Source organism: Pseudophryne corroboree (genome assembly GCF_028390025.1).
Source record: "Pseudophryne corroboree isolate aPseCor3 chromosome 3 unlocalized genomic scaffold, aPseCor3.hap2 SUPER_3_unloc_7, whole genome shotgun sequence".
In the NCBI taxonomy this organism is placed as follows: Eukaryota; Metazoa; Chordata; class Amphibia; order Anura; family Myobatrachidae; genus Pseudophryne; species Pseudophryne corroboree.
In genome coordinates, this window is record NW_026967563.1 from 781,734 (window position 1) to 808,023 (window position 26,290).

Consider the following 26,290-nt stretch of genomic DNA (forward strand, 5'->3'; position numbering starts at 1 on the left):
CTCCTGATCAAGATGAGTGTCTGCAACAAGTTAGGCAAACTAGAAGTGAAAACACGTTCCAATGGCCGCCATATTGTCGTGCAGCAATACAGATTGTGGAAACTGGTATTAGACATTCACATTTACACAAAGCACAAGATACAAAATAAACAGCAGAAAAAAGACCTAAGCATTTGGGATGTATTATTTAGGAACTAAATATACAGACGGGTCCTCCGTTATCTTGGCTGGCTGAGGCGTTAGTCGCGATCAGGCATACGCAGCGTACCTGGGCGCAAGGAGGCGCGCCTAGTCGTAGGAAGGCACACTGAGCGTTTGGCGTTACCTTTGAGTGTAATACCTAAGATCATCCACCAGATGTCGCTTTTTTAAATCACCAATGCGCAAGCGTGTGGTCTCCATTAAAATACAATACTGAACTACAGCGTAAGAACTACTTTACTGGTGCGTCTCATTACGCTACATTATGTCATAAAGTCTATAACAGTATATACAGTACAGGTGCAAATAGTACAGCATATACAGATGCAAATGAACGTGTTACAGATACAGTATGGTCTATTGATGTTAGGGATATGCGAGTGTCCAAATCCCGTAGTATTAAGTATAATGGGGAGAGATAAAAGCTCCTCCCTAAGTTTCTGGATGCCAAATCCCTGTGTGTATAGTTTATACAGACGCAAATGAACGTGTTAAAACACTTGTGTATGCAGACACAACTAATGTGTGAAAGGAATAATGTAGCTCATTGACTTTACAGTATGTACAGTGCACAAAATGAGTGTCCGAGTCCCCTAACGGCATAAACAAACACCAATGGGAAGGAATCGCTCTTTGCAGTACTTTTACACATGAACTTGAGAATCTTCCATTCAGTGCTGTGGGCTAGCGATGAAGGCTCCGGTCTGCCACGCTGAGTACCGGTTCGATTCCCAAAGTGTCAATTTTTTTTGTGTTCCAGTGACATTCACTTTATTATTTTTTCTGTGTAATCCATTGTAAAACATTCAACAGAAGGGTGCACACAGGTTTCACACAAATCGGGGTAAATCTGCAGGAGTGACTCATTCACTACCTAAAATACACAGCGGTAATGAGCACGTATAGACATACCAGTAAATATAAATTAGTGTATTCTGACGCAACTAACTGTTCGAGCAACACAGTACTGTAGATCGTCGGCGTTAGAGAATCTGTGTTGTGAGAATCTGTGTTGTACATTATAAGATGTTCGTGCTAATTAGTACTCTAATAGAAAAAACTGTACAGAGATACTAAGGACAGTGATTTGGCATCCAGGAACTTAGGGAGAAGCTTTTATTTCTCTCCATTATACATAGAAAGATTAAACTTGCCACTCTACGTTACAAGCTGTTCGTGCTATTTAGTACACTACTAGTGTACTAAATAGCACGAACCCCATCACAACAGTTGCCCAGATCAAGAACACTCTCCAGGAGATAGGTGTATGTGTGTCAAAGTCAACAATCAAGAGAAGACTTCACAAGAGTGAATATAGAGGGTTCACCACAAGATGTAAACCATTGGTGAGCAATAAAACAGGAAGACCAGATTAGAGTTTGCAAACAACATCTAAAAAAGCCTTTACAGTTCTGGAACAACATCCTATGGACAGATGAGACAAATATCAACTTGTACCAGAGTGATGGGAAGAAAAGAGTATGGAGAAGGAAAGGAACTGCTCATGATCCAAAACATACCAGCTCATCAGTGAAGCATGGTGGTGGTAGTGTCATGGCGTGGGCATGTATGGATGCCAATGGAACTGGTTTCCTTGTATTTATTGATAATGTGACTGCTGATAAAAGCAGCAGGATGAATGCTGAAGTGTTTTGGGCAATTTTATCTGCTCATATTCAGTCAAATGCTTCGGAACTCACTGGAAGGCGCTTCACAGTGCAGATCGACAATGACCCGATGCATACTGCGAAAGCAACCAAAGCGTTTAAGGCAAATAAGTGGAATGTTATGCAATGGCCAAGTCAATCACCTGACCTGAATCCGATTGAGCATGCATTTTACTTGATGAAGACAAAACGGAAGAGAAAATGCACCAAGAACAAGCAGGATCTGAAGACATTTGCAGTAGAGGCCTGGCATAGCATCACCAGGGATGAAACCCAGCGTCTGGTGATGTCTATGCTTTCCAGACTTCAAGCTGTAACTGACAAAAGGATTTGCAACAAAGTATTAAAAAGTAAAAGTTTGATTTAGGATTCTGGAAACAAAGGAAGAAACAAGAGAGCGACTATGGTGTAGTATTTTTCAATCAGTTTTGTCTAGTGATGAGCGGATTCGGTTTTACTCGGATCTCAAAACAGAATCTTATTGGCTATACAAAACACATGACATCTGTAAGCCAATAAGATGCCGTTTTGAGAACAGAGTAAAACCGAATCCGCTCATCACTAGTTTTGTCACACGCAAGAATATTATAGCGTACGGATTACGGCTTGACACATGGCGTATCAATCCCCCATTCTTTAGTCCAGGTTACTACTGGGATCTAAATGCTGCTAGGAGACACAAAGAATCGCTATATAGCGTAGTATATTTCCATATGTGGGATTAAATTCAGTTACCACAAAATTTATATGCGTACCAGATAAATAAATATTTGCATATCAGTATGGATATTGTATCCAGGTCTTCATCTAGGAGATGGTAATCAGATCGCCTTGGAAAATATGTCAAAGCTCAATTCACGAAACACTGATCCGGGCTGCGACCACATTAAGTAGTAAAGTACTTTTTGTTGAACTGGACGAGCGCACTGATCTGATTTACAATATTTGATTTAGGATTGTTTAGTTTGTACCATTACTTTTGGTCCCTTAAAAAGTGGGAGGCACATATAAAAACCATTTTAATTCCTACACAGTTCACCTGATTTTGATGTATATACCCTCAAATTAAAGTGGAAAATCTGCAGGTAAAGCACATCTTGTTTGTTTAATTTCAAATCCATTGTGATGGTGTATAGAGCCCAAAATATGAGAATTGTGTCGATGTCCCAATATATATGGACCAGACTGTATATTGCATGAAGCATAGGAGATAGGATTGACCCTTGAGGAACATTGCATGACAGTGATAATTATACTCCAGAAGATTTAAATGGGTTTGTGCTTGGGTAATGTCTAATATGTTCAACAAGAGCGGATTTATTTCTCTCACAGCATGAAAATGGCTTCTCACCTGTGAAATCGCTGATGTTTAACAAGAATTGATTTCTGTGCAAAACATTTCCCACACTCAGAACAGGAATACGGCTTCTCACCTGTGTGACTTCTCTGATGTCTAACAAGAACTGATTTAGATGAAAAACATTTCCCACACTCAGAACAGGTATATGGCTTCTCACCTGTGTGACTTCTCTTATGTGTAACAAGGGCTGATTTCTGTGTGAAACATTTCCCACACTCAGAACAGGAAAATGGCTTCTCATCTGTGTGACTACTCTGATGTGTAACAAGATTTGATTTCGCTGCAAAACATTTTCCACACTCAGAACATGGAAATGGCTTCTCACCAGTGTGACTTCTCTGATGTGTAACAAGATCTGATTTCTGTGCAAAACATTTCATACACTCAGAACAGGAATACGGCTTCTCACCTGTGTGACTTCTCTGATGTCTAACAAGTTGTGATTTCCGAGTATAACATTTTGAGCACTCAGAACAGGAATACGGCTTCTCACCTGTGTGACTTCTCTGATGTGTAACAAGACCTGATTTCTGTGCAAAACATTTCATACACTCAGAACAGGAATACGGCTTTTCACCTGTGTGACTTCTCTGATGTCTAACAAGTTGTGATTTCCGAGTATAACATTTTGAGCACTCAGAACAGGAATACGGCTTTTCACCTGTGTGACTTCTCTGATGTGTAACAAGATTTGATTTATTTGTAAAAAAATTCCCACACTCAGAACATGGAAATAGCTTCTCACCAGTGTGACTTCTCTGATGTGTAACAAGATCTGATTTCTGTGCAAAACATTTCATACACTCAGAACAGGAATACGGCTTCTCACCTGTGTGACTTCTCTGATGTGTAACAAGAGTTGATTTATTTGTAAAAATTTTCCCACACTCAGAACATGGAAATGGCTTCTCACCAGTGTGAATTCTCTGATGTGTAACAAGATCTGATTTCTGTGCAAAACATTTCATACACTCAGAACAGGAATACGGCTTCTCACCTGTGTGACTTCTCTGATGTGTAACAAGATTTGATTTATATGTAAAACATTTCCCACACTCAGAACATGGAAATGGCCTCTCACCTGCCTTAGCTGGCTGATGAGTAATACGGTTTGTGTTCTGTGTAAAACATTTGGCATCTGTAGAACAGGGAAACTCTGTATCTACTCTCAGAGCTGTAATAGATGCACCAATATCAGAGTGATCAGGAGAACATTTCCCAGGATCAGGGGGATCAGCTGATAGAGCTGGATGTATAATTGGGGTAATGGGATTATCTCCTGGAGAATCCTGTCTACTGTCATTATCTGTTATTTCACAATCCAGGGATAACATTAGATGTACTTCTGAGATATTCCTGCTTGTGGGTCCATCTGCTGGAAATAAAATACATTAATATATAAAATGAGCAGACAAGACCCAGGATGTAACAGGATACAATATATAAATTCTATAACTGCCATTTTTTTTAACCTGTAATCAGTGCTTTTATGTTTATTAAAAAAACAAAAAAGCTAGGATGCTTAGACTGGAGCTTGATCAACACTGAAGGCTCAAGTGGGATTACTAGAGGTGACACGGACGCTCAAGTGGGATTACTAGAGGTGACACGGACGCTCATGTGGGATTACTAGAGGTGACACGGACGCTCATGGGGGATTACTAGAGGTGACACGGACGCTCATGGGGGATTACTAGAGGTGACACGGACGCTCATGGGGGATTACTAGAGGTGACGTGGGCGCTCATGTGGGATTACTAGAGGTGACGTGGGCGCTCATGTGGGATTACTAGAGGTGACGTGGGCGCTCATGTGGGATTACTAGAGGTGACGTGGGCGCTCATGTGGGATTACTAGAGGTGACGTGGGCGCTCATGTGGGATTACTAGAGGTGACGTGGGCGCTCATGTGGGATTACTAGAGGTGAAGTGGGCGCTCATGTGGGATTACTAGAGGTGAAGTGGGCGCTCAAGTGGGATTACTAGAGGTGACGTGGGCGCTCAAGTGGGATTACTAGAGGTGACGTGGGCGCTCAAGTGGGATTACTAGAGGTGACGTGGGCGCTCATGTGGGAGCTCATGTGGGATTACTAGAGGTGACGTGGGCGCTCATGTGGGATTACTAGAGGTGACGTGGGCGCTCATGGGGGATTACTAGAGGTGACACGGACGCTCATGGGGGATTACTAGAGGTGACGTGGGCGCTCATGTGGGATTACTAGAGGTGACGTGGGCGCTCATGTGGGATTACTAGAGGTGACGTGGGCGCTCATGTGGGATTACTAGAGGTGACGTGGGCGCTCATGTGGGATTACTAGAGGTGACATGGACGCTCATGTGGGATTACTAGAGGTGACATGGACGCTCATGTGGGATTACTAGGAGGTGACATGGACGCTCATGGGGGATTATTAGAGGTGACACGGACGCTCATGTGGGATTACTAGAGGTGACATGGACGCTCATGTGGGATTACTAGAGGTGACACGGACGCTCATGTGGGATTACTAGAGGTGACACGGACGCTCATGTGGGATTACTAGAGGAGACACGGACGCTCATGTGGGATTACTAGAGGAGACACGGACGCTCATGTGGGATTACTAGAGGTGACACAGATGCTCATGTGGGATTACTAGAGGTGACACGGATGCTCATGTGGGATTACTAGAGGTGACACGGACGCTCATGTGGGATTACTAGAGGTGACACGGACGCTCATGTGGGATTACTAGGAGGTGACATGGACACTCATGGGGGATTATTAGAGGTGACATGGACGCTCATTTGGGATTACTAGGAGGTGACATGGACACTCATGTGGGATTACTAGAGGTGACACGGGCACTCATGTGGGATTACTAGGAGGTGACACGGACGCTCATGGGGGATTATTAGAGGTGACATGGATGCTCATTTGGGATTACTAGAGGTGACGTGGACGCTCATGTGGGATTACTAGAGGTGACGTGGGCGCTCATGTGGGATTACTAGAGGTGACGTGGGCGCTCATGTGGGATTACTAGAGGTGACGTGGGCGCTCATGTGGGATTACTAGAGGTGACGTGGGCGCTCATGTGGGATTACTAGAGGTGACGTGGGCGCTCATGTGTGATTACTAGAGGTGACGTGGATGCTCATGTGGGATTACTAGAGGTGACATGGACGCTCATGTAGGATTACTAGGTGACATGGACATTGCTATAATAAAACACCAAAGAAGAGAAAATGCTGTCCTGTTTGCGCACTAATAAATAATATATAACCTTTATTAAGTACAGTAAAGTATGTAAGATAAATCGTTGAAATATTAAACACAAAGTTAAGTGCATAAAGAGCTGAATAAAGTAATAAAAAACCATTGGGTTTTAATTGGGTGTTCAAACAAGAACTGTGGGGGTAGTTCAGCTGGCGCTAAGCTGCTCAGATGCAATAGGTTTCAGAATAAATGTCACCACATTTAGATCGAAAAACACAAACCAGAAATTAGAAACACTGTCATACACCACAAGCGCTAAAGTAAGATATCGCCATAACGTTCCTTTTTAGATCGGAAGATAGGTTCTATTCTTCTGAGTTGGATCTTCAATTTAGTTCAATACAATATGGAGTTCTCGAGTATTGATATCATAAAAGACAAAATGGCAAGAACAAACCAATGTGTAGTACATACAATCAAGACTTATTATCGTTCGTACAGTGTCATTACGTGGTTAACATAAATCAGAAGCGTATCCCACTCACACTAAAAATTGAGAGTATAAAACACCTCAAAAGTTTCTTTGTGGGGTCAACTTTTTTTAAAACAATTTATATAACCCCCAGAGTGATATAATAGAGTCCCAATCAGACTAGGGAAGGCCTTGTGACTGTTTCCTGGAGAAGACAGGTGATGCGTACCCCAACACTCACACTCTGTGCGCTGGTAACGAACATATAAAAGGTATCTTTCTCTCTTTCAGCAATAAAAGCAATCCAGGGATCGCGTACCACAACTCACGATTCAAGGGGCTGTGTAACTCCTATAAAGGTATCTTTGGATATTTTCATGGAAATCTCGATTGGAAGTCTCTGATGTGGTCTCCAAATCTCGATCACATAGAGAAATAAAAAACAAAAAACAACCAATGTGTAGAAGGTCCCACTATTTTTCAATGTGGTATACAGGGTATCTCTTATGAGTATTAGATAAACATAGAGCGTACCCCACTCACACATAAATGGAGCACTCTAAACATATAATGGTTTCTTTCTGGTCAAACATACACCGGATTGAAATGGGATTTCAGGGATAAACAGTCAATGCGTACCCCAACACTCACACTCAGGAGGCAGGTTAAAAGCTCATAAAGGTATCTTTTTCTTCTCTAGAAATCAATGGATATTTATTCAATATGGCATACCCCAACTCACAGTTTAGTGCAGTGTAAGACTCCTATCAAGGTATCTTTAGACTCCCAGTAGAGGGTGAGGCTTATGTATTGGATCAGGTATAGTTCCATTAACCCCAAAAAAGAAGAAAAAATAGCAATGCTCATACCAGAGTTGGTAAAAAGGGGTTTACAGATTTTATTTCACAATACATGTAGGGAACTAGATACAGGAACAACCCTGCATGGCAATGGTAAAAAAAAAAAAAAAAAAACTTGAATAAAAACGGCAAAGAGAGATGGTCAACTCTTGCAGAGAAAAAAAAATGAACAGTTTAAAAAGTCAAAAAGTATCAGAAAATTCGGATGAAATGGCTACTCACACTCCTGTTTGTCGACGCGTTTCAGCCAACATCTGGGCCTTTATCAAGACAAGAGATGTCTTGATAAAGGCCCAGAATCTGCCGTTTTTTATCTGGAGATTCCCAAGCCTTTTCACATAACTCTTTTAGCTCATGTGAAGGGGGAAAGGTCACCACCTGCCTTTTTTCCCCATACATATGAACCCTCTTGTCAGGGACTGAGGTTTCCTCTGTGATTTGCAACACATCCTTCATTGCTATAATCATGTAACGGATGGCTTTAGCCAATTTAGGCTGTAACTTTGCATCATCGCAATCGACACTGGAGTCAGAATCCATGTCGGTATCTGTGTCAACAATTTGAGATAGTGGGCGCTTCTGAGACCCTGACGGCCTCTGCGACATAGGATCAGGCATGGGCTGAGACCCCGACTGTCCTAAGGTTTCAGCTTTATCCAACCTTTTATGCAAGGAATTAACATTATCATTTAAAACCTTCAACATATCCATCCAATCAGGTGTCGGCACCGTCGGCGGCAACCCCACATTCATTTGCTCCCGCTCTGCTTCCACATAGCTTTCCTCGTCAAACATGTCGACACAAGCGTACCGACACACCACATACACAGGGGATGCTCTTTTTGAAGACAGTTCCCCCACAAGGCCCTTTGGAGAGACAGAGAGAGAGTATGCCAGCACACACCCAGCGCTATATGTCCCAGGAATCACACAGTAACTTAGTGTTAACCCAGTAGCTGCTGTATAATATGTTTTTGCGCCTAATTTATGTGCCCCCCCTCTCTTTTTACCCTCTTCTACCGTGAATCTGCAGGGGAGAGCCTGGGGAGCTTCCTCTCAGTGGAGCTGTGGAGAGAAAATGGCGCTGGTGAGTGCTGAGGAAGAAGCCCCGCCCCCTCAGTGGCGGGCTTCTGTCCCGCGTTTCTGTACACAATTATGGCGGGGGCTCATGCATATACACAGTGCCCAACTGTATATATGCCCAACTTTTGCCAAGAGGTCCTAATTGCTGCCTAGGGCGCCCCTCCCCTGCACCCTACAATGACCGGAGTATGTGGGTGTAGTGTGGGAGCAATGACGCACAGCTGCAGTGCTGTGAGCTACATCAGTTTAAAGACTGGAGTCTTCTGCCGCCGATTTTGAAGCCTTCTTGCTTCTTTCACCCGGCTTCTGTCTTCCGGCTCTGCGAAGGGGACGTCGGCGTGGCTTCGGGATCGGACGACAAAGGGTGAGATCCTGTGTACGATCCCTCTGGAGCTAATGGTGTCCAGTAGCCTAAGAAGCAAGACCTACCTGCAGAGAGTAGGGCTGCTTCTCTCCCCTCAGTCCCACGATGCAGAGAGTCTGTTGCCAGCAGATCTCCCTGAAAATAAAAAAAAACCTAACAAAATACTTTCTTATAGCAAGCTCAGGAGAACTCAATAAACAGCACCCAGCTCGTCTGGGCACAGATTCAAACTGAGGTCTGGAGGAGGGACATAGAGGGAGGAGCCAGAGCACACTAGTATCCAAATTCTTTCTTAAAGTGCCCTGTCTCCTGCGGAGCCCGTCTATTCCCCATGGTTCTTTACGGAGTCCCCAGCATCCACTAGGACGTTAGAGAAATACGGGGGACCTACGTCTTTTGTCCCCCATATTTTTGGCACCAGGACCGGATGCAGAGCCCGGTGCTGGTTGTTAAAATACGGGGGATCCCCTGTCATCCCCCCCCCCGTATTTTTACATCCGGCTCAAAGAGCCCGGGGCTTGTTTAAGCTTAGGAGGGGGGACCCCACGCATTTTTTTTCAGGATTTTTAACCCATTCCCACAGAAAAACATGCTCAGATCTCTCCATAATATTTTAGCCAGTTTAAAAAAAATATATATAAAAAAAAATATATTAAATAATACTTGTGGCTCCTAAATAGACAAACCAAGTAGATAATCCCTTCTAATATAAACAGATATGCTATTACCAATAAAAAAAAAACACCAAAAAAACATGTTTTTAAAATTTGAATATACTTTTGTCGAAAAGCCGCAATTTAACCATTGCAGACATGTCGAATTTGACAAATGTCGAATTGCAAAAAGTCGAATCTGAAACTGACGTTTTTTTGTCGAAAAGTACTGTATTGCAATGTTGAATCAGTTTTTTTTGTCGAAAATGCCCCGTTTTTCGACATTTGCGGCAATTCGACCGCAATTGCATATGGCCCTATATCTATCTCACTGGGGCTCTGCACTCACTATAATAACTAACAATAATAAACAGGGGAGATTTAGTTCACCTACTGACCAATGCATTTAAGCCTGCAGCCCCCGACAAGAGACCCCACTATACTGCAGGCCGATCTCTATTGCTCAAAATAATTACCAGAAAAACAGCTATCACATTAGTGTTACACTTTAGGTATGCTGCTACCTGGTCTAAAGCTCACAGCAACTTACCTTATATAGCTGAGACCGTTACCTACACACCTAATGTAAAGCACCCAGGAGAACAGCGGACACAATCTATAATTAACTTAAGTCAGAGTGCATGAGAGAAGGTGACCACAAAAAGATTAATGAAAAACTAATCTAATAAACAAAAAGGATATATATATATATATATATATATATATATATATATATATATATTCTCCTATGTAACCTGTAGATCTGCACACACCAGGAGATAGACATTTATGTATGTAGTAAGGCTACTGGGAGACCTTAAATTGAGCAATATTGGATCTGGCCATTACATTCCCTAAAGTCATAACCTCAGAACTGCACAGGGCAGGGACTATTATTCACAAGTAATTAGGAATTTGTTCATCAGGAACAAATCCACAATTACCGTTTAAAGTTTACACAATTATTTGAAGTCTACACAATTGATATTTGAAGATAACAAGACTTACTGTCGACTTACCAGGGTTAACTCTTTTTCTTTGAGAAAAAAGGTACTACCACCTATACGCGCTATCCAATACAATACATAAATGATACAGTGAATGATGTACAAACAATGTAATATCAATGATGGATATCCCAAATGATGTGAAAATATATATAGAAGGACATCTTTTTCTTTGAGGTCCACAGGATCCACAGTCCTTGTATTGGGGTGTAGGTGGTAGGAGTTGACTGGGCACCACACAGTTAAGCTTTTAGCTCCCATGATGCACCGGTCCTCCTCCTCCTCATATACCCCGCCTCCGGCCTAGGGAAGCTAGTTTTGTTAACAAGCCAAAAGGCAGGAGCCGGATTTCAGGAGATAAGGAAGACTTGAACATACAAGACACTATCCTGCAGAGTAGAAAAAATCAAAGGGGGGAAAATATTGGATTTTAATTACCTGCCGGTAAATCCTTTTCTTGTAGTCCTTAGAGGATACTTGGGTCCACATTAGTTCCATAGGGTATAGACGGGTCCACTAGGAGCCATGGGCACTTTAAGAAATTAATAGTGTGGGCTGGCTCCTCCCTCTATGCTCCCTATATCAGACTCAGTCTAGAAACTGTGCCCGAGGAGACTGACATACTTCAAGAGAAGGATTTAACTGAACAGTAGTGAGATTCGAACCAGCACACGCAACCAAGAGGAAAGCCATGCTAACCAAACTTGAAAAGGAACAGCAATGGCTGAACCAACTATAATAATACTTAACCAAGTAACAGTGCAGAAAAACGAAGCACCGGGCGGGCGCCCAGCATCCTCTACGCACTACGAGAAAAGGATTTACCGGTAGGTAATTAAAATCCTATTTTCTCTTACATCCTAGAGGATACTGGGGTCCATGGCGATGCACCAAAGCTCCCAAAACGGGTGGGAGAGTGCGGAGGTTCCTGCAGAACTGATTGATCAAACTGAAGGTCCTCAGCGGCCAAAGTATCGAACTTGTAGAACTTAGCAAACGTGTTCGACCCTGACCAAGTAGCCGCTCGTCAAAGCTGTAAAGCAGAGACACCCCGGGCAGCTGCCCAGGAAGAAACCACCATCCGAGTAGAGTGGGCCTGAACCGATTTTGGAACCGGCAAGCCTGCCGTAGAATAAGCATGCTGGATAGTAAGCCTGATCCAGCGAGCAATAGACTGCTTTGAAGCCGGGCACCCAATTTTATTGGGATCATAGAAAACAAACAGCGAGTCAGATTTTCTGTGACAAGCCGTCCGCTTCACATACATTTTCAAAAACCTCACAACATCTAAGGACTTTGAAGAAGCAGAGGTGTCGGTAATCACCGGAACCACAATAGGTTGGTTGATGTGAAATGCAGACACCGCCTTAGGAAGAAACTGCTGACGAGTTCTGAGCTCAGCGTGATCCTCATGAAAAATCAAGTAGGGGCTCTTGTGAGGCAATGCCCCCCAGTTCCGACACGCGCCTGGCTGAAGCCAGGGCCAACAGTGTAACTGTCTGCCACATAACAAACTTTACGTCCACTGCCTGTAAATGCTCAAACCAATCCGATTGGAAGAACTGCAAACACCACGTTGAGATCCCAAGGTGCCAATGGAGGCCCAAAGGGCAGTTGGATGTGCAGAACACCCTTCAAAAAAGTCTGAACCTCAGGAAGAGACACCAATTGCTTCTGGAAGAAAATGGACAAGGCCGAAATCTGAACTTTCAAGGAGCCCAAACGGAGGCCCACATCCACTCCTGCCTGCAGAAAAAGGAGAAACTGTCCCAGCTTAAATTCCGTCGCAGGAATTTTCCTGTTCTCACACTAAGACTTATTTCTTCCAAATACGGTGGTAATGTTTAGACGTTACCCCCTTTCTGGCTTGGATCACGGTTGGAATAACCTTATCCGGAATCCCTTTCTGGGCTAGAATTTGACTCTCAACCTCCATGCCGTCAAACTTAGCCACGGTAAGTCTTGATAGACTAACGGCCCCTGTTGCAGAAGATCCTCTCAAAGAGGAGGAGGCCACAGGTCCTCCAGGAGCAACTCCAGTAGATCCGCGTATCAGGCCCTTCTTGGCCAGTACAGAGCAATAAGAATTGCTTGAACCTTTTCCCTTTTTATTTTTTTTGAGAATCCTTGGGATTAACGGAAGTGGTGGAAACACGTAGACCATCTGGTAGACCCATGGAGTCACCAGAGAGTCCGCCGCCACTGATTGCGGGTCTCTCGACCTGGAACAATATCACTTGAGCTTCTTGTTGAGACGAGAGGCCCTCATGTCGATTTGGGGAAGTCCCCACCGACGTGCCAGGGACCCGAACACCTGCGGGTGAAGGCCCCACTCTCCTGGATGGAGGTCGTGTCTGCAGAGGGAGTTTGCTTCCCAGTTGTCCACTCCCGGAATGAAGATTGCCAACAACGCCACCACGTCTTTATGCCCAGAGGAGAATCCTTTTTACCTCCAACATTGCAGCTCTGTTTTTCGTTCCGCCTTGTCGGTTTATGTATGCTGCTGCCGTCACATTGTCCGACTGAACTTGTATGGCCTGATCTTGAAGAATATGGGATGGGAGGCGTTGTATACGGCCCTGAGTTACAGAATGTTGATCGGAAGAATCGATTCTTGACTTGACCATTTTCCTTGGAACTGTTCCCTTTGGGTGACTGCTCCCCAACAACTGAGGCTTGCGTCTGTGGGTAGCAGAATCCAATTTTGAATCCCGAACCTTTGGCCTTTGGCTAGGTGAGAAGTCTGAAGCCACCACAGAAGAGAAATCCTGGCTCTTGGCGACAGACGTATCCTCTGGTGCATGTGGAGATGCGATCTGGACCATTTGTCCAACAGATCCAGCTGGAAGGGCCTTGCGTGAAACATTTCATATTGCAGAGATCAGTAAGAGGCCACCATCTTCCCCAAGAGGCGAATGCACAGGTGCACCGAAATCCGGGTAGGTCGTAGAACCTACGGGACGTACCCTCGACAGGATCACCAATGCCTTTTGCATTGAGATGAATACCCTCCGCGCCTCTATCCAGTATCATTCCCAGGAACGGACGCCTCCGTTCACTCCCCGCAAGTGGAGGAGCAACATCAACTCTGCCATCACCTTGGTGAATACCTGTGGAGAGTCCAAATGGCAGGGCATGGAACTGGTAGTGGCAGTCCTGTAACACAAACCTGAGATAAGCCTGATGAGGCGGCCAAATCGGGACATGAAGTTACGCATCCTTGATGTCCAGAGACATCAGGAATTCCCCATCCTCCAAACCTGAGATCACCGCTCTCAGAGATTCCATCTTGAATTTGAACACGTTTAAATATGGGTTCAGAGACTTTAGGATTAAAATGGGTCACACCGAACCGTCCGGTTTTGGCACTACAAACAGTTTGGAATCAGAACACTTGTTTTGTAGGTGACGTGGAACTGGCACAATGAACTGAGTCTGTACCAGTTTTTTTTTTTTTGTTTTTACATCAATAATTTTTATTCAGATTTTTTTTTTGTTATGCACAACAGGGGTACAGAAAGAAAAGGAGAGGGGGGGGAAGGGGGATCAGTAAATACATAGGAGAGACATTTTGTATACTTATACATACACGCGGAAGCCAAATTTCAATAATACTTCCCGTATGTAGGTCCAGTTTATGCGGTCGAAAGCCTTCTCCGCATCTAAGGATAACAGGAGGAGGCCCTAATCACGGGCTATGGAGTCTACGAGGTTAAATAACCTACGGGTATAATCAGACGCTTGTCGACCGGGGATGAATCCAACTTGATCAGGGCGTATCAAGGAGGGAAGGAGGGCGTTCAGTTGGTGAGCTATTAATTTAGCATATATTTTAATGTCTCCGTTTAACAACGCGATGGGGCGGTAGTTTTGGCAAGAAGTCAAGTCCTTACCTGGTTTGGGGATCGTGACAATACGAGCCTCCAGCATCTCTGTTGGGAGAGTGCCCTGAGAAGTGATTTCATTATAAACTGTTACCAGGGAGGGAGCCAGGAGGTCCTGGAGTGAAGCATAAAAATCATTTATAAAGCCGTCTGGGCCTGGGGCCTTATCTTTAGGGAGGGATTTAATCGCCCTTAACGTGTCCGTGGTGGACCAGGTGGAATTCAGTACTTCTAATTGGTCATCGGTAATGGAAGGAAGTTTTAAGTCAGCAAGGAAGGAGTTGACAGAGGGAAGAGTGGGCTGCGGGGTAGAAGGGTCAGTCGAGAGATTATAAAGTTGGGAATAGAAGCCAGCAAACTGATTTGATATCTCCGAAGGGTTAGATATTTTGGCGCCTGTTGGGGATATAATAAGCTTAATCCTATTCCTAGCTTGTTGCGCTCTAGGCTTACGAGCAAGCAGTTTTCCCGGTCTATTCCCCGTCAGGTAAAATTTTTGACGCATCCTGTTTAACGAGGCCGGGGTACGCACCATAAGCAACGTCTGAAGCTGGGACCTAATATCAGCTAACTCTTTCTGGAGGGATCTCGAGGGTCGAACTTGGTTTTTCTCCTCCAGTTCCTTAATTTCCGCTCCAAATCATTCAAGCGTTGCTGATGTAGTTTCTTAAGGTGGGCTCCTGCCTGTATCGCCGCCCCTCTAGCAACGGCTTTCAGCGCGCACCAGAAGTTCAGAGTGGACGTGTCCGCAGGAGAATTAAATTACAAGTAGGATATGATGCTGTCTACTATAATTTTTTTTAGAGATGGGGTTGGCCAGTAGGTGAGGGGAGAGTCGCCAAGGTCGGGGCGGGGCATCCTGACTATTAAGATCCCATTTAAGAAACAGTGGGGCATGATCTGACCAGGTTATTGGAAGGTAATCCGCGAATCTAGTAAATTGGAGGGTCCATTTATCAGAAAACAAAAAATCAATGCGGGAATAGGAGTTGTGAACGGGAGAATAGTATGTGTACTCACGGCCCGTAGGGTTTTGCACTCGCCAAATATCGTAGATGTCAAATTCAGCCAGGAGATTGCGGAAGGCTAAGCATGGGGCGTTAGAGGAGGCTAATGGGGAAGGGGAGGGCCTGGGAGACCTGTCCAACCTAGGGTCAAGGACCAGATTGAAGTCCCCCATGAGTAGGAGCGAGCCTGTACGGTTCCTCTGGATAACTAAACATAGTTTACGTAAAAAGGCCACTTGGTTTGAGTTAGGGGCATAAGCTGAAACCAGGGTAACCGGTTTGTCATTTAAAAGGCCACTCAAGATAAGATAGCGGCCATTTTTATCGGCAACCTGGGAGTGTAAAGTGAAGGAGACAGAGTTTTTAAACAATATGGCTACACCATTCCTCTTAAAAGGGCCGTTTGCAAAATAACCGATAGGGAACCTGTGGTCTTTAAACGTAGGGGGCGCCAAGGACGAAAAGTGCGTCTCCTGCAGCGCAATAACATCTGCCTTGTGCCTAGCAAAATAGTCCAATGCTAACCTTCGTTTATTAGGGGAATTTAACCCCTTAGCGTTCATGGACAGCACCTGGAGCATCGGGACGGTCTAAAGCACGCCATAAGTGGTGAGATATTTCTGTATACATGTAAGAAATGGTTTTGTCTCACAGTTAGAGTGTTGTGAAGGGGGGTGGGGAGGGAGGAAATAACAAGGGAAGAAAGGGTAAGAACAAACCAAAACGACCCAGTGCATCGGGTCAGTATAACTATTGCAAGGTAAGCAGAAAATGCAGCAGTACATTAGCGGGGGGGGACGGGGGGGGGGGGGGGACGGACACATGTGGCCTGACGCCACCACCACCTATGACCTAAATAAGGAGAAAGGGAAAAAAAACAACAACATATACAAATACAAGTATGCCTACCGGCCATGTAAGGACAACAGAGAACATATGCGCATGGACTAATGAACTAAACCATGAGGACGGAGCCGGGACTCCAGCATTACAACTACTAAGAGGGTGACTCACGTGGCCGCGTCTAGACCAATAGTTAAGACCTATCCGCTAGAACCGTACAGCATAACGTCCATATTCAAAGTCCAGGTTTACATTGACGACTTCAGGCGACGAGCCACTCCGATTGAAGGGTTGACTGTTTCTTGGATCCAGGCGGCTTCGCGACAGGGATATCCCACTCAGATAGCAGCTTGACTCCTGCTTCCAATGAGGCAACTGTGTAGGATTTATTTTCATATGAGATGATGAGCTTTATCGGAAAACCCCATCGGTAATTAATCTCGTGGTCACGAAGCGCTAGTGTAACAGGGATAAACGATCGTCTTTTAGCCAAAGTCGAAAAATCCGGAAAGAGTTCTAACCCACCAAGCGCATCAGAGTCGGAGTCTCTTGCCGCCTTTAGGATGCGTTCTTTAGTCGTGAAGAAGTGCACTCTCATGAGCGTGTCTCGCGGGAGCGAGGGGGGCACCGAGCGTGGTTTAGGTAGTCTATGGATCCTGTCTATAAGCAGCTCCCTGGGATCAGCCCTGGGCAAGAGCTTCCTAAATAACGAGGTGGCGTAATCTTCCAGCTCGGAATTTTGCACGGAGTCGGGAATGCCTCGGATCTTGATATTATTGCGCAGAGATCTGTCCTCGATATCCGCAATCTTGAGTTTAAACGCCTCCAGGTCATTCTGCTGTTAATCATGTGCCGCTATGAGGTCGTTGTGAGACGAGACCAATTCCTCGACTTTCCGTTCCAGATGGTCTGTGCGTTCCCCTATAGCATGCAATTCTGTCTTAACCTCTCGGACAGCCGCTGTGAGATCTTGAGTCAGCTCTGTTTTAAATGCTGATAGAGCCTGGTACAGAGCTTTGACCGTGAGAGGGGCGTCGGATTCCGGGTCGAACCCCGGGACAGAAGCAGGACTGCAGGGAGGGTCTGACGCAGAGGTGACTATAGGGGACTTCCGTGCAGTAGGAGGGGCAGGAGTCGCTTTCCGAGACGAAAACCTTTTTCAGCGGCATTCTGAAGCGATGGATCCCGGAGAATATATGGTGACAGGTTAGGTAATCATAGAGGTCAAAGGTGGTGGTGTGTAAAGGGTCTGGACTACATCAGAAGAACGGCATCACCAGGGGCCCGGCATCCGGCTGTCAGCCTCCAGAAGAGCCCAAAGGTAAGTATCCAGCGAGCAAGGGAGAGAGGGAGCCAGATACTCAGACAACAGTCAGCAGCACAGTGTCACAGGGGTCGGCCAGACAGTGCTCCCCAGGGCAAACACTCACCCCTCCTGGGATATTCTCACGGTGCTGTGCAGGGTCAAGGGATATGAGGAGAGAGCAAAAAGAAGAAGCCAGTCCATCCACATCTGCAGGGGGGATAAGTGGCTATTAACAGGCCTCCACACTGGCAGGGCTCGGCAGGCGGGGGTGTGTAGTTAATTTAGGCCCCGAATCCCGATGCTGATGTAGGCCTCAACTCCCGGGTGCTTCAAAAGGAGCAACAGACCCCCCTTTTTCCCCACGAGGGGGTATTTATGTGGCAGGAGGTCTCAGGGGGAGCAGGTCAGGCCCGTGGGGGCAGAGGAGTGCAGTCGGCCGGCGGGCCGGGTGTAGCAAGATGGCCGCCGCCGGGCTGGGTGCAGGGACAAGGAGGCCGCAGCCGCGGCTCCGGAGGGCGGGGAGCGGGAGCTTGATCCTCGCCGCCGTCCCCGATGGTCTGGGGGAGGAGAGGGGCCCTGAATCAGCCAGGTTGCAGGTATATAGGAGACGCCAGGGGTTCCGGTGCGGCTGCGTTCCGGTCCTGGAGCACACGCCCGGGGAAGGCCCCAAACTCGAGGTCCCGGCTTCGGGACGGAGCGTAGGCCTCAACCTTAAAACAGTGCCAGGGGGCACCTCTCTAGCCTCCCCGAGCCCTGGGCGTGTTGGGCACTCGTCAGAGGGGAAAACCAGGGGTGAGGGTCTGAGGTGTATGCTCTTTAGTAGCAGGGCCGGCAAGAGCTCATGCAGGGCACAACTACTCAGGATGCAGGTCAGGCCACGCCCCCCTGTACCAGTTTTTGAATTGCTGCCTGTAAAGGTCAAACTTGCTTCTGGAGAAGCTGATATGAAGAATCTGGGAGGTGGGAGTTCTTGAAAAATTCCAGTCTGTATCCCTGTGCGATAAGATCTTTCACCTAGGCATGATGTTGCCCAGATGTGACTGAAATAACGTATCCGGGCTCCCACCTGCCTGTCTTCCAGGAAGTGTGGTCCACTGTCATGCTCAAGACTTTGAGGAAGCAGAACCAGAGGTCTGTTCCTGAGAACCTGCAGCTGCGGCTTTTCTGGGTTTACCTTTACCGCCTCTGAATGCTATAGAAGAACCCTTGGACTTGTTTTTAAATTTAGCTGTCCGAAAGGGGTCACTGAGGAAGGAAGGTATGTAGACTTACCCGCAGTGGCCTTAGATATCCAAGTATCTAGTTCATCTCCAAACAGAGCCTCGCCCGTGAATGGTAGGCTCTCCACGCCTTTTCTGGAATCCGCATCCGCAGTCCACTAGCGTAGCCACAAGCCCCTGCATGCTGACACTACCATGGCAGTGGTGCATGCGTTGAGTAAACCAATTTCTTTTATGGCCTCCACCATAAAGTTAGCAGCATCTTGGATGTGCTGTAGGAGTTAATGTCATCCCTGGTTAGTGAATCTAAATCTTCAATTAATTAGATTATCAGACCATCTTGAAATTGCTCTAGATCCATGCGCAAGCAATATTGGGTCTCTGGGCTACCCCAGCAGACAAGTATATAGATTTAAGAGTGGTCTTTGTTGATCAGGTCATCCATAGACTGCCTTAAGAATTGTGTCTCCCTTTCATTATGAGATAGCTTAGTGCAAATATTAGAAATCATCCCTTTAATGGAAGCCAACCATGCGGGTTCAGCCCCACTAGCTTGAGAGGGAGCACTATCTTGGGTGCATGGTAGTGAGTCCTCAGGGGATGAGAGACATTCTGCAGTACAAGAGACACTGCCCATGGACATGATTGTGAAAGGGATACACACACACACACACACACACACACACACACACACACACACACACACACCAGGTGAAACACAGTATATGTAGGCAGGGTCCTCAGAAATCAGAGCCAGCCACACAGCGCCCCTTTAGCAAAGTTAAACTGAGCTGGGTCGCAATAACAAGCACTTTAGTAGAGTTTTATAAACTTACACCCCCCCCCCCCTTTCACTAAGACCCCCTGGTACCGCTGAGGAGACCTGGAGTCCTTGTGGAGGAGCAGCGCTTCTCTGTGAATGCTTCCTGTATGAGCTGCAGAGGGAAAATGGTGCTGGAGAGCTGTAGGATCCGCTCTGAGTGAAGCCCCGCCTCCTGTAATTTCCCACATTTTTTATACTGGCCTAAGGAATTAAATGTCTAACCAAGTGATTAAAATCCCTGTTAGCATAGTGTGGCCAGTGTGGACATTATAGGAGTCTCAGTGCGGCCCTCGCCGCAGCGTGTGTCCTTCTGAGCCTCCCAGCATGCAGAGCTGGGCTCCTACCCTTGTGCCGCCATTCCTACCAGTGACCTGCTAACCCGGGACGCCGGCGCTGTACTCACCACTCTTCTGTCTTCAGGCTCTGTTAGGGGGTGGTGGTGTGCTGCGGGAGGGTACGCTGTGCCGTGGTGTGGCTTGCGAATGGCTCCCTCAGGAGCTCAGGGTCCTGTCAGCTGAGAAACGGGACCATTAACTCTCTATGAAGTTGGGCCGTTGTCCCCCCTAAGTGCCACGAAGAAGTCAGTTTGCTGCCTAAACAGACCTGACTGAGAAATACAAACATTACATTAAAAAATGGAAAACTCTTCAGGAGCTCTCCAAAGCGTGACCGGCTCCTCCAGGCACATTTTCTAAACTGAGTCCGGTAGGAGGGGCATAGAGGGAGGAGCCAGCCCACACTATTAATTTCTTAAAATGCCCATGGCTCCTAGTGGACCCATCTATACCCCCATGGTACTAATGTGGACCCCAGCATCCTCTAGGACGTAAGAGAAAAGTATTTCCCCAAGACAGGTGTGTCTTGGTGGGCACCCTCTGGATCCTATGGACCTTAAAGAAAAAGAGTTCACCATGGTAAGTCTAACATAACTCTTGTTTTCTTCATCAGGATCCATAGTGATCCACAGTCCTTACATTGGGGATGTCCTAAAGCAGTTTCCCCTAAGGGTGGGGACACTCCTGAGTAGACAGGAGAATCCAACGCCCTAAGGAAGCTTCCTGAGAGGTAAAGGTATCAAAAGGCATAAAAACCTCAGGAACGTGTTAATCGAAGACAACGTAGCTGCCTTGCAGAGTTGTTCAGCAGTAGCACCTCAGAGAGCCACCCATGAGGGACCTGCTGAACATATCAAATGAGCAGAGACCGGAACAGGAAGATCAGCTCGAATGTAAGCCTCTGCAATAGTCATGCAAACCACCTGGACAGCGTTTGTTTACTAGCTGGCCAACCTTGCTTATAGAATCCATACAGGACAAATAGAGAATCCGTTTTCCTGATCACTCTGGTACGTTCTACGTAAATACTTAGTGCACGAACCGCATCCAATAAGGCCTCACCAATAACAGGACTAAAAGGCTGGAACCAATATCTCTGTATTTAGATGAAACTTAGACACCAACTTAGGAAGGTGACCCACCTTGGTCTGGAGAACTGCCCTATCTTAATGGAAGATCAGAAACGAAGGACAGGAAAGCACTCCTAAATCAGACCCCCTTCTCGTAGAGGCAATAGCCAGGAGATATAACACCTTTACAGACAACCACTTAAGGTCCACTGACTCTAAAGGCTCAAATGGGGAAGTCTTAAGAGCTTGCAGGACAAGGGATAAATCCCAGGGGCTACTGGATGTACAAAGTGAGGCTGGATATGGAGTATTCCTTGAAAAAAGGTACGCCCATCTTGTAGTGGAGCGACCGGTCATTGAAACCACACGGATAGTGCAGAAACTTGTACTTTCAGGAATGCTAGGCAAAGACCAAGGTCTAACCCTGCTTGTAGAAAGGCCAGAAGCCGGGAGACCCTTAAAAGGTAGGAGGGTCATAGTGCCTAGGCGCACACCACTGAAAATAAGCATGTCAAATCTGATAATAGATGCGGGTTGAAGACGCAGATTGTCTACATCACTGCATCCGAGAACCCCTTCGCTCTAAAAACTGATGACTCAAGAGCAAAGCCGTCAAAGACAGTCGAGCCAGGTTCCGATGCAGACAGGGACCCCGAGACAACAAGTCTGCTCGCTGTGGCAGTAGGAATGGCATGTCTATGGATAGATTTTGCAGATCGGTGGACCAATGGTGCCTGGGCCATATGGGAGTAATCAGTATAATGGAGCCTCCTTCCCGTTTAAACTTGCAAAGAAATCTGGGTAACAGCGATACTGGAGAAAACAGGTATCCCTAAAGGAAGGTCCACCGTACTGCTAAAATGTCCACGAATGCTGCCTGCGGATCTCCGGTCCCGGATCTATAGATTGGGACCTTGTGATTGTGACGCGAGTCCATCAGGTCTACATCCGGCAGACCCCATCTGTTTACCAGGTTCTGGAACACTTCAGGGTGCAGAGACCATTCGCCGCTGTGGACATCCTGCCGACTGAGGAATCTGCTCCCCAGTTGAGGATTCCTGGCAGAAACACAGCTGAGATGGCTGGAAGGAGAGTTTCGGCCCACTGGAGCGTGCACTCCACGTTTGCCATAGCCAGATGGCTGAGAGTGCCCCCTTGGTGGTTTAGATAGGCAACTGCAGTGACATTGTCGGACTGAATCTGAACAGGCCTGCCTTGGAGGAGATCCTGAGCCTGAAAGAAAGCACCTGTAGACTGCCCGAAGTTCCAGGACGTTGATTGGCAAGTAACTTTCGTCTGGAGTCCACCGACCTTGAAGATGTGAGGACCACCCAATCCAGAATCCAAAACAGGATGTCTTTTGTCCTAGTGTGACATCTATAGCCACCAGGTGAAAGACAGATGTGGAAAAAGAACAAGCGGCTGCGCTGAATATCAGGAACGAAACATAATGTACAGAGAGCCAAAGTAAAAAATAACAATGTTTATTAATAAAACATATAAAAAGAATAATTATCAAATAACCGGTGAATATATATATATATATATATATATATATATATATATATATATATATATATATATATATATATACAGGCAGAGGGTCCACACTCACGTTGAAGTATATAAAGTGCTGGGGTGACATCCAATGAGAGGAAAAAATCCAACTCCAATGCAATTTTCAAATAAGGGGAGCACTCACCAGTCTTCAAGCAGACATAAGATTTATTGAAGCCATCAGTAGTAGATAAATTAGATCGACGTTTCGGTCATGTTTCTGACCTTTGTCAGGATACCAGTACAGTGAACTAGTGCCACATATATACCCATATAAATCCCTCCCTCCAATTAATCACAGCAACTCCCCCACACCCCATATCAACAACAATTACTAATAACATACTAGACATTTGTACATGTTTATATTAAAAACAAGGAATCATCATGTCATAATAGATAGGTTAATCCATAAATCTATTTAACTTACCCCCTCATGCAGTCCCTAACCTGCATTCACTGTCGGTAATGTCCACATGCGGCGTGCGTTCCACTGCGGGCCGAACTTCCGGTCTGTGGAACGCACATGCTATTTCCTCTGTACGTACTTCCTATGTGTTGTTTCTAGTGGTTGCCTAGCAACCGCCTAGTCCCGGTCTGTCAGGAAGTAACAAGGCGCTGGTTGCAGCTGTATTGTGTATAGAGATCACATGTCTGGTTTTATAGGTTGCTTAGCAACATCAGGCCGCCAGAATGGTGAGCATCAATATTTAAACATCAGCTCATGGACTATTAGGGGTGCCAGATCCCCAAATCGACAGATCATATGAATCCTGTATATAGTCTAATCTACCCATATTAGGGGGATATAGTCAAATCCATATATAAGTATATATTTAAAGCTGTATGATCAACATCTAAGTGGTTTATACAGGACATTAATTTAGGAGTGTGATGTTGGGTTATGACTGCAGAGGGAGCAAGTTATTAATGGTGGAAGGTATAGAGATTAGGATATCATGATGATATTCATTACATAAAAAGTACACAAAATATTTTAATTTCCAGTAATATATATAAGGATAGTCTCCTCACCGTCATTAAATATATGACTGGTCCGGGACTTCCCATATATATATCGGGTTCATATAACCCATATTAAATTTTGGTTTCAAACTGTATAGAGAGATCAAAACTTTAAAAGGTTGACGACAGAAACAAAAAAATAAGATGAAAAAATATCAAAAGAGTATATGAAAAATATAAAGATGAAAAGTATAAAAAATAAAAAATATAATAAAAAAAATGAAAAAATGTTTTTGGTGTATATATATGAAAAATGATCAGTATAGAGAACAAAAAAATGTGCAGTAGAATTTAAATAAAGAATTATTTCTTCAAGAATCAGTATCGGTAGAGTCTTCCTGAGTCCTTCCCTATAGGAAGATACTATAATGTATCCCATCATTGAGACCTCTTGGTCGTATGGTATCCAACCTGTGTATCCAAGACGCTTCCCGTTTTAATAGGAGTTTCGCTCGGTCACCGCCTCTTTTTGGTGCCTCCACTCTGTCAATTATCATACTCCTTAGTGTTGCCAGAGGGTGTCGTGCTTCACAAAAGTGTCTTGCCACAGGTTTATCCGAGGTACCACTTGATATGGCATTTCTGATGGTAAGACGATGATTAGCCATTCTCTCGCGGAATGGGCGAACCGTCTTCCCCACGTATACCAAGGAGCATGGGCATGTCAGGGTGTATACCACATGGTCTGAGGTGCATGTCACTCTATGACGAATGGGTATCCTCTCTCCCGTATGTGGGTGATGGAAGAATTGACCCGTCGTCATACTTCTGCATGTGGTGCAGTTTATGCATTTAAAACATCCTAATTTTTTAGGCATCAGCCACATATTAGATGTTTGTGGTATTACTCTGTCAGGCTGCATCAGTATGTCTTTCAGATTGTGTGCTCGTCTGAAGCTGAGTAGTGGCTTATCAGGTAATTTCTTCATGAGTGCCGGATCAGTTTTGACCACTGGCCAGAGTTTTCTAACCGCTTTTCTGATGGCCGGACCAGCCGTATTGAACGTAGTAGAGATGACAAATGAGCTGTCCTTCTTACATGTTTTGTGTGAGGCTCCCCTATGGATTTTTTTGGCTTTAAGTAGACATCGTGTGATGGTCCTCTTGTCATACCCCCTTGCCACAAATCTTACTTACATACATATATATATATATATATATATATATATATATATATATAAAAGAACATTCACTAGACATGAACTGGTGGTATGTTGTAATAACTCAGCTTTTTGGGGTGAAAAGTTCCGAGTTCCACTTGTTAGATAATTGATAGGTACCAGGTGTGCTGATGGAATCCTAATAGGTTACATGTCCCTCAGTTGAAATTGATATTCAATACCTTTCCAAAATGGGCTGGTAAGAGCCGAGCGTCCTCGGCTTCAATGTCCTGCAATGCCCATATACGCTGTGCAGCGGAAAGGAAGAGACCGTCTCTCTCACAACCCGGTCGTGGCGGCGTGTGCGCTGAAGCCGCTGATGTCGGATGCTGTAGACGGAGAGTGCAGCGGGGACCAAGGAGCACCTGGAAGATTTCACCTGAGCTGAGTGTGGATAGGGGCGGGTCCTGACGCGTTTCGTCACGTTCACGTGACTTTCTCAAAGGTAGATACCTGCCTCCTAGGTCATCCGGTATTTAAAGGCTGAGTTGATTAGTGTGGACAGGTGAATGTCATCAGCAATGTTAAAAACAATAAAGATGCAAGAAACGAAGGCTCTCATGTACTAACACATAACATTATATATAGTTGCCAGAAATGACTAAAAAAAGATACATTTATAATTGACTTGTTGATGTCAGAGAAAGGTGTAGGTTTAATATGGTTATACTTTATATTGTAGTAGATAGTAAGCCATTGAAAATAATGGTTTCAGTTCAGGTGTCATGACAGGTGTATTGATTCACAACAAATTAGATCACCTGCTAGCTTCACCTATAATGAATGGCAGACATTTATCACAAGGTTCACTGGACAAATATTGTTATCCGTATATGTACTAGTGGTGCCGTTTTAGGTTAAGAGAAGTTTAATCAAAGGGGAAAAAAGATATCTATTTATATAGATCACCTCTGCATAAAAAATCGGACCGAGAGGGAAAACTTTTAAATATTAGTATAGACATGATTCGAACTCTAGGATTCAAAACTAATGCTAGTCTGTCCTCTAACCTTTGCCTTAAAACCGAAAATTCCAAAAGAAAGACGTCCCAGCCTTCGGGTTAGATGCTGATGGCAAAAAAGCAGATTTAGAAGCTGACAGTGTAGACACAATATTATCCAATTCTGCACACAGCGAGCTACCACTGAAGTAGTCGAGGCCCTGGAAGCCAACAGACTCGTATCCCAGGATGCC

At 45.3% G+C, this 26,290-nt stretch overlaps 1 pseudogene; it reads right to left on the reverse strand.

Annotated features, from left to right (window-relative positions):
* Window positions 1-2,158: 2,158 nt before the first annotated feature.
* The window catches only part of LOC134984638 (oocyte zinc finger protein XlCOF7.1-like), a 218,421-nt pseudogene continuing 194,289 nt past the window's right edge, over window positions 2,159-26,290 (reverse strand).